We start from the raw sequence: 9,976 nt of genomic DNA, 5'->3' as shown, positions 1-9,976 counted from the left end.
TAAATGTTTGAGTAGAAAAATCATGCTTTGCATTTAATGATAAATAGGTATTTGATTATTTAATAGGTGAATTTTCAATTTATTTTTTAATTTTGACAACTCCTGGTAGGGAGGGAGAGGGAATTCAAATCTTCAAGAAGTGACACTGTGAAAGGTAAAGAGTAGCCTGTACTATAGGGTTATATGAAGGAATTGTTAGGACAGGAAATTGTTGGGAGCGGATGTGAAAGTTGTGAAAATCAGAATGCCATCTGAAACGATTTGATAAATATCTTGGTGAGGATATATTCAATACTAGGTGGCCCAAATGTACCGGTTGGTATAAAGTTAGAAGCTAGTCGTTATATAATTGTGATATCTATATTAGTTACTATTCGGTCAATCGTATATTAAAGGGGAAGGACAAGGAGAAAAAAGTTCTTCGCTCACTCAGTCAAAGCCTCGATTTACTAATGGCAAATTTAAGAAAGAAATGCCTTTGGCATCAGCGTTTTTTAGCAACCACGGTCAATTTGATGCTCATTCATTCATTCATTCATTCATTCATTCATTGTTCTGCCCAAGGGTAGGTCTTTCACTGCAACGTAATGAACAATCAAATCAAACTAATTGGTGATCAGTGTCTGACTTGATTCACGTTTCTGAAATCGGACGTAAGAGACGAGACGGCATTAATGGAATCCAGTGTTCATACTTTAAGAAAATAAAATGTAGCCATTGAAAAATCGGAACCCTCAGATTGCTCAAAAGCGAGGTCGTCAGAACTGTGTAAAATCGGTTGGGGAAGAATGAAAGAGATTGAGAAAGAACGGGCGTCGGAAACTGCACACCAAAATTTGCTACCTGGATTTCGGTCATATAGGAACTGCACACCAACATTTGCTACCTGGATTTCGGTCATATAGGAACTGCACACCAACATTTGCTACCTGGATTTCGGTCATATAGGAACTTCTCACCAACATTTGCTACCTGAATTTCGGTCATATAGGAACTGCACACCAATACTTTCTACCTGGATTTCGGTCATATAGGAACTGTACACCAAAATTTGCTACCTGGATTTCGGTCATATAGGAACTGCACACCAATACTTTCTACCTGGAATTCGGTCATATAGGAACTGCACACCAAAATTTGCTACCTGGATTTCGGTCATATGGAAACTGCACACCAAAATGTTTTCGACCTACTTTGCCGATATTATACATAGTTTTAATTTATCACAGTGTTTTAATTTTGCTCGAAATGGAGCGTTTGTTTAGGGGAGAGTCGGGTAGTATCGGACATCGGGTAATATCGGACAGTGAGTTTCTTTCATCTACCACACAATAATAGTACCTGATTGACATGGTTACGTTTCTGTGATGTCGCATAGACAAACGTAACCATGTCATTCAGGTACTACCATATGATGGTAGATGAAAAAAAACGCACTGTCCGATACTACCCGACTCTCCCCTACATCTGAAAGTGAATGGGGAAATTTAATGCTGATATATGAGGATTGTAAATTTTATAAAGCCAAGGAATTGAAAAACTTCACTCCATCTAATGTAGTAATAGACTTTGAACTAGCTATACATGCTGCAGTGGTGAAAACTTGGAAATACGTTCCTATTATACTCGTAGGTTGCCGCTTCCATCTTGCGCAAGCATGGTGGCGTAAAATACAGAGTGTAGGACTGGCGAAGGAGTACAAAGAAGACAGTGAGATAGGACAGTGGCTCAGGATCGTTTTTGGCATAACGTATTTGAATCCAGAGGAAGTCTGGAACTGGTTGAGGTAAAACTGTTAGACAGCCTATTTGACTTGAGAAATTTGCAGATTATTTACTAGAAACGTACATCTCCGAAGATACAATTTTCTATCCTACTGTATGGGCAGCCATGACTGCATAGACCTCTTGCACAACAAATAGCTGTGAATCATTTCACAAGCATTTTATTATCAGTTTTTACAGCAGTCATCCTTCATTTTATAAATTCGTGAATCAACTTTTGGACATACAAACTGAGACTTATGTTAAACTGCAAAGCAGTGAAGGAAGAAAGTAAGCGAAGTTTCAATGTAAAGTCAGCCAAATGCAAAAGAAATATATTTTGTAAATTGTGCAGTTTCCAGGTAGGATTAGTGGGGCCCTCGAAAAGCGGTGTGCAGTTTCCGGATCAAAGTGTGCAGTTTCCGCCTACCCGGAAAGAACTGGGTTGAGGTGAAGAGACTTACCAGTAATAAAATCCTACGGAGATGTTTTGCTAGGAGTAACGGAAAATAAGTTGAAATAAGTAAATGATTTGAAATGTAACTACAATGTTGTTGACAAATATTGGAAAATTGTATAGGCTATCAGAAATCATACAAAATCTGGATATTGATCCTGTACGAGTACACAGAAAGACTAACAATTGTTGAATTTATGTTAGCTGTTGTAGACCAGCGTGAATTTACGCACTCAAGAGCTTGTATAGGTAATTTCAGTTCATTGCTAATAACGAAGATAAATAAATATACAATCACGAGAGAAACTATAATTAGTATTATTAAAGGGTTACATTGTTACACATAAACACGGCTTTCCGCTCCCAAATATTGGAACTACGATATCTCCGTTGTAATTATTCTGGCTCACTGTATTGCCTCTAGTAGTTTTACATTGCCAGCCATTCTTTTTTAAATGTTCGTGTAAACCTTGGAGCTGTTAAATTACAGATTGCAGACCTTTTCCGCGTGAATGGAAAAACTAACATTTACACATTTAGTCGCACTAATGCAGCGTTTCACAATTGTTATTTGAATAATTGCCACACCAAATAAGGCATTACAAAATAGAGTAAAATGATAAAATACTCGTAAGCTATAATAACACAGAATAAAATAAAATTAAAGGAAATTGAATAAAATGAAGGGTTCAGAGTCATAGTGAGCCAAGCGCCATTTATTAAAAACGGAGAAAACAAGAGTTAAAATTAAGTCATTACCATAATTTAACGATACATATAGCAAGTAAGACAAAGTATGCACATTAAAATTAAATGATGATGTCAATCTTCATTAAATTATGGTAGGCCTATTCACTTAACTTTAACCCTTGCTTTCTCCGTTTTTAATAAATGGCGCTTGGCTCGCTATGGCTCTGAACCCTTCAAATGAGGGTAATATTTCTGAATAGAATATTGAAGGGATGAATTGCAATATAACAATGTAATAATAATAATAATAATAATAATAATAATAATAATAATAATAATAATAATAATAATAATAATAATAATAATAATAATAATAATAATAATAATAATAATAATAATAATAATAATAATAATAATAATAATTATTATTATTATTATTATTATTTTATTATTATTATTATTGTACGAAATGGAACTATAAAAATTGGAGATTTATCCTTCGAAGATGTGGAAAAATTCAAACCTCTTGGAGCAATAGTAACAAATATAAATGACACTCGGGAGGAAATTAAACTCAGAATAAATATGGGAAATGCGTGTTATTATTCGGTTGAGAAGCTTTTGTCATCTAGTCTGCTGTCAAAAAATCTGAAAGTTAGAATTTATAAAACAGTTATATTACCGGTAGTTCTGTATTGCTGTGAAACTGGACTCTCACTTTGAGAGAGGAACAGAGATTAAGGGTGTTTGAGAATAAGGTTCTTAGGAAAATATTTGGGGCTAAGAGGGATGAAGTTACAGGAGAACGGAAAAAGTTACACAACGCAGAACTGCACGCATTGTATTTTTCACCTGACATAATCAGGAACATTAAATCCAGACGTTTGAGATGGGCAGGGCATGTAGCACGTATGGGCGAATTCAGAAATGCATATAGAGTGTTAGTTGAGAGACCGGAAGGAAAAAGACCTTTGGGAAGGCCGAGACGTAGATGGGAAGATAATATTAAAATGTATTTGAGGGAGGTGGGATATGATAGTAGAGACTGGATTAATCTTGCTCAGGATAGGGACCAATGGCGGGCTTATGTGAGGGCGGCAATGAACCTCCAGGTTCCTTAAAAGCCAGTAAGTAAATAATAATAATAATAATAATAATAATAATAATAATATTAATAATAATAGTAATAATAATAATCATCATCATCATCATTGGCATTACGGCCCTTATAGTTTAGCCTTAGCCTCCCTAATAGTAGTGGTGGTGGTGGTGGTGGTGGTGGTGGTGGTAGTAGTGCTAGTAGTAGTAGAGCTGCTAGTAGTAGTAGTAGTAGTAGTAGTAGAGCTGCTAGTAGTAGTAGTAGTAGTAGTAGAGCTGCTAGTAGTAGTAGTAGTAGTAGTAGTAGTAGTAGTAGTAGTAGTAGTAGTAGAGCTGCTAGTAGTAGTAGTAGTAGTAGTAGTAGTAGTAGTAGTAGAGCTGCTAGTAGTAGTAGTAGTAGTAGTAGTAGTAGTAGTAGTAGTAGTAGTAGTAGTAGTAGTAGTAGTAGTAGTAGTAGTAGTAGTAGTAGTAGTAGTAGTAGAGCTGCTAGTAGTAGTAGTAGTAGTAGTAGTAGTAGTAGTAGAGCTGCTAGTAGTAGTAGTAGTAGTAGTAGTAGTAGTAGTAGTAGTAGTAGAGCTGCTAGTAGTAGTAGTAGTAGTAGTAGTAGTAGTAGAGCTGCTAGTAGTAGTAGTAGTAGTAGTAGTAGAGCTGCTATTAGTAGTAGTAGTAGTAGTAGAGCTGCTATTAGTAGTAGTAGTAGTAGTAGTAGAGCTGCTATTAGTAGTAGTAGTAGTAGTAGTAGTAGTAGTAGTAGTAGTAGTAGTAGTAGTAGTAGTAGTAGTAGTAGTAGTAGTAGTAGAGCTGCTAGTAGTAGTAGTAGTAGTAGAGCTGCTAGTAGTAGTAGTAGTAGTAGAGCTGCTAGTAGTAGTAGTAGTAGTAGAGCTGCTAGTAGTAGTAGTAGTAGTAGTTGAGCTAAGATATTACGATGGCTGAGAACTAAACTGCTCTAAGTTCAACTTTTATAAGAAATAAATCTCTGTTTCATTGTTCCAGTTCTTGTCTGCATATATGAATCGAACAAAATTGTAAATATTCCTCTCCATAAGGTTGCTATGAAGCTATTCCAAATTGTTTCATGAAGCTTTGAATGTTAGAAGCTTAAAATAGCCCTCCTAAAAAATACTAAAATGGACTTGGAACAGTCTGGTTCTGGGCCATCGATTAGTTAATCTGAACAAATTACGTGAAGATAATTACTTCGAACTATCATTTACTTACTGCTTTTAAAGGTTAATTACCACCTTCACATAAGCCCACCATCGCTCCCTATCCTGAGCAAGATTGATCCAGCCTCTATAATCATATCCCAGCTCCCTCAAATCCATTTTAATATTATCCTCCCATCAACGTCTCGGCCTCACCAAAGGTCTTTTTCCCTCTTGCCTTCCAACTAACACTCTCTATGCATTTCTGGATTCGCCCATAATATGTGCTACAATGTCCTGCCCATCACAAACGTCTGGATCTAATGTTCCTAATTATGCTAGGAGAAGAATAAAATGCATGCAGTTCTGCGTTGTGAAACTTTTTCCATTCTCGTGTAACTTCATCCCCCTTAGCCCAAATATTTTCAAAAGCATCTTATACTCGATCACCCTTAACCTCTGTTCCTCTCTCAAAGTGTGAGTCCAAGTTTCACAACCTTACAGAACAACCGGTAATATAACTGTTTTATAAATTCTAAACTTCCATCTTTCTTGAGAGCAGACTGGATGACAAAAGCTTCTCAACTGAATAACAACAAATATTTCTCATATTTCTTCTGCGTTTAATTTCCTCCCGAGTGTCAATGTACAATTATTTAGTTATTTAAATAACTTATCAGTCTTCACCATATTATGGCAATGCATTGGTAAGATATTGGCCGAAAATCAAAAAAAAATACCATTCTTTTTTTATATAACATTCTGAGGAAGAATTTTTTGTGTTCCTCCATTTTTAAGCTGTTTCGTGACTCTTTAAAGAAAATTGAGTAACAATTTTTACATGTGTCTAAAACTTAAAAAATGCTTTTTTAGCATATATTTTTTCAGTATTTTAAAACTTCAAAACATCTTACGTGATACAATTTTCATTCAAATCCTTCGAAATTTTCGATAGCTTCACATTAGGAGGAAAAACTAATTGGGGCTTTTTTTAATTAACTCGATAACTCAACAGTTACTAAATATTATGTATGAAAGCAATACAAAATTAATTAAAATAATTATGTATAAGTATACATTTTTTCTGGGTAACTATCGAAGCCTGGTAAAAAAACTCCAAATCAGTTCAGTTATTATCCTATTATAAATCACAAATTAGAAAATTTTTTTAAACTGATGTTGTCAACCTTTCATCACATGGAGAATTTTTAATAATTTTATTGCACAATCAAGTGTATGAAATTAAATTAACAATTAATTTCTCAAACACTATTGGACTTAAAACATTGTTTTGAATTACAGCATGTATTATTGATCCTTACTATGTGGTTACATTTTCATAGCCATATGGTAAAATTGACTGAGTTCAGCATTTTCATAAATGCATTGCCTTAAAAGAGAAAATGAATTCAGTAAACTAGTCAGAAAATAAAGCTCAAATTATTAAATATGGCTAACAAGTGTTACATTTACAAGCGAATGTAAAAGACGTTGTAGTTCTATAAACACACAATTGGAGCTAGTGTGCTCTATAAATTTGAACACACTCGCGCATGTACGCATGACGTCATGTTTTGGGACCACGAATGATTGTTTCCATGTATAGTCCCAATTCTTTTTACTCCTTCTGATCAATTTCAGCATCATTCTTTCTTCATCCACTCTTTCCAACACAGCTTCCTTTCTTATTCTATCTGTCCATTTCACACGCTCCATTCTTCTCCATATCCACATTTCAAATGCTTCTATTCGCTTCTCTTCACTTCGTCGTAATGACCATGTTTCTGTCCCATACAGTGCCACACTCCACACAAAGCACTTTACTAGTCTCTTCCTTAGTTATTTATCCAGAGGTGCGCAGATGTTCTTTTTTCTATTAAAAGCTTCCTTTGCCATTGCTATACTCCTTTTGACTTCCTGGCTGCAGCTCATGTTACTGCTTATAGTACAGTAGTGGCAAAAAAACCGGACCGACCCTTGTAGCTGATTTCAGAATCTTGTTCACTCCAGATCACGATAGACTGGTAACTAAGACTTTCGTGGTTCCAATCCTGCCTGGGAAGGAAACGTTTTTGTTCCTTATTCAAATTTATTTCCAATACTTTTCGATTGCTGGTAAAATTCATGTTCTGGGAATTATAAGTTAATTATGTAGTAAAATATCGCTGCAATCGAAAAGTATTGGGAATAAATTTGAATAAGGAACAAAAAAGGTTTCCTTCCCAGGCAGGATTCGAACCGCGAAAGTCTTAGTTATCAGTCTATCGTACTCTGGAGTGAACAAGGCTCTGAAATCAGCTACAAGGATCGGTCCGGTTTTTTTTTTGCCACTTCTGTACATCCCAAGTATTTTTTAGTTGATTATTTAACGACGCTGTATAAACTATGATGTTATTTAGCGTCGATGAGCTTGGTGATAGCGAGATGAGGCCGAGGATTCGCCGTAGAAAACCTGGCATTCACCTTAAGGTTGGGGAAAACCTCGGAAAAAACCCAACCAGATAATCAGCCCAAGCGGGGATCGAACCGGCGCCCGAACGCAACTTCAGACCGGAAGGCAAGTGCCTTAACCCACTAAACCACGCCGGTGGCTCACAAGTATTTGAAGCTGTACACATGGTCTATTGCCTCATTTAGAATTCCCAAGTTTACCTTCTTTGTTTTTCTTCCGATAACCATGGTCTTCGTCTTGTTTGCATTTATCTTCATCCCATACTGCTCACAGCTATCATTTAGCTCCATTAGCATATCCCTTAGTATCGTCTCCTCTTCTGCTAATAATGCCATATCATAAGCAAATCTTACGCACTTTATTCTTCTTCCTCCTAATTTTATCCCTCCTATGTTCTGAAAACAGTTCTTCTCCAAATCCTCCAAGTAGATGCTGAACAGGGTAGATGATAAAGGGCATCTTTGTCGTACTCCTCTCCCTATTTCACTTTCTTCAGGTATTTCTTCTCCTATTCTTACTTTGACTCATTGTTTCATATAAAGGTTACTGAACAGTCTTCTTTCTTTCCAGTCCACGCCAATTTTCTTTCGGTTCCCCATCAGTTTATTCCAATTCACTCTGTCAAACGCCTTTTCTAAGTCCATAAATACTATATACACTTATTTATTCTTTTCTAGGTATCTTTCGCCGATTATTCGTAGCAGTCCAATTGCATCTCTCGTATCTTTTCCCTTCCTGAAGCCAAACTGCTCTTCTTCCAACTGCTCTTCCATTTTAGAATATAAACGTAGATTCATTATTCGCAGAAGAATATTAGGCTGATAGCCCTGAACTCGTTACATTTATTAATACTTACGTTAGTTAAATGTGTGAACTTTAAAAGAATTGAACAGGTATTTACGACTAAATTTGTTGGGACCGAACCCTCGTCTTATAGAAAAAGAATTTATCTGGGCGCATTCTATCAAAGGTTGAGAACCACTGTGTAGACGAATTTACAGATACAGTCGTAGCGCAGGGTGCGTCATAGGAGACTAGTCTACGCTACACCCATGATTAAATGATGATGGTGATTAGTTGGAATCCCACAGGAGAATCGGAGCTCCTGGAAAAAAAAAAAAAAAACTCATGTGTAACCTGAATAGCGGGATCGCCCAACACAAGTTATAAATCGGAGGTACGCCGGGTATCGAATTCGGGTCCATAGGATTATAAGTCCAGCGCTCTAGCCCTAGACCAGTGATGTCAAAGCAAGCGCATTTTTCTGATCTTGACGTGCGCGGGCAGCAAGCGCTAAGTATGGAAAGAGGAAGGGTTGTGTGTAAGAATAAGCAACCTGTTGGATTAAGAAAACAGTGGTGCACAAACTTCAAACGGAACGTGAAATTTTATGTCGTTATTTTTATATGGCTTCTTTGTGTTTAATATTATCTATATTGTCTGTAAAACAAAAGTACTAACACTGATTTCTTAATATTGCACTTGTGTTTTAAATCTTAATAACATAATAGAGAGTTAAGAAGGGATATTCACTTAAATTCCATAGTAGTATAATATTATACTGTATTAAGTGGATGAAACACATCATTCATAAAGAAAGTGATATTCCAAAGAAAGAGATTGAGTATGACATGATAAGTCGGAATTTATATTGATGGTATCTTTAGACTTACAAAAGTAATCAATAAACTAATCAAAACAATATTACAGTACAAAACAAAGTTACCTAGGTATTGTATCTGTTTTAAGTGTAACTAATATTACATAACAAAACTCTTATCGCATTATGCTTTTAAGGTAATATTTGTGAGCAACTTCCTATCAACAGAATTTTAAATTATTTTCTCGAAATCTGCTGAAGCTATAGAGCTGGCATTTTTACAACACATGGGTACGTATCTTTTGCTTATGATGTAACAGTAGTTGCTTTGTTAATTCATTTCCTTACAAGCAATTTCCATGCGAATATTTTCAAAATTTTCAATACACTATCTTCAGTAATACGTATATAGCCTACGGTATATTAGATTTACGAAAACATTCTGGAAGGCTACTAAATAATTAGGCCTATACCTGAAAATTTCACTTTTCTATACGAAAAGTTGAGAAAATATTTATTTTGAATAAAAAAAATCGAACTTGTGAAAAATGAACATTAAACTTAAAACTTACATTCTTATAATGCACTTATACTTCTCAGGCAAATCTAAAAATTAACATGGATAAAGTTTTAATAAGTTCTCTTCCCTTTATCTATTGAATCAGTGCTGGCCATCCCTGAATATAGCTCGACCAAGCGGCATATACCAGCTCTTTCGTCTGTCTCTTTCCTTTCCGCTGTAAAGCGCTCAGGCTCTCCTGGGCTCTAAAG

This window comes from Periplaneta americana, chromosome 1 (genome assembly GCF_040183065.1).
Source record: "Periplaneta americana isolate PAMFEO1 chromosome 1, P.americana_PAMFEO1_priV1, whole genome shotgun sequence".
Taxonomy (NCBI): Eukaryota; Metazoa; Arthropoda; class Insecta; order Blattodea; family Blattidae; genus Periplaneta; species Periplaneta americana.
This window is presented reverse-complemented; position numbering follows the sequence as displayed.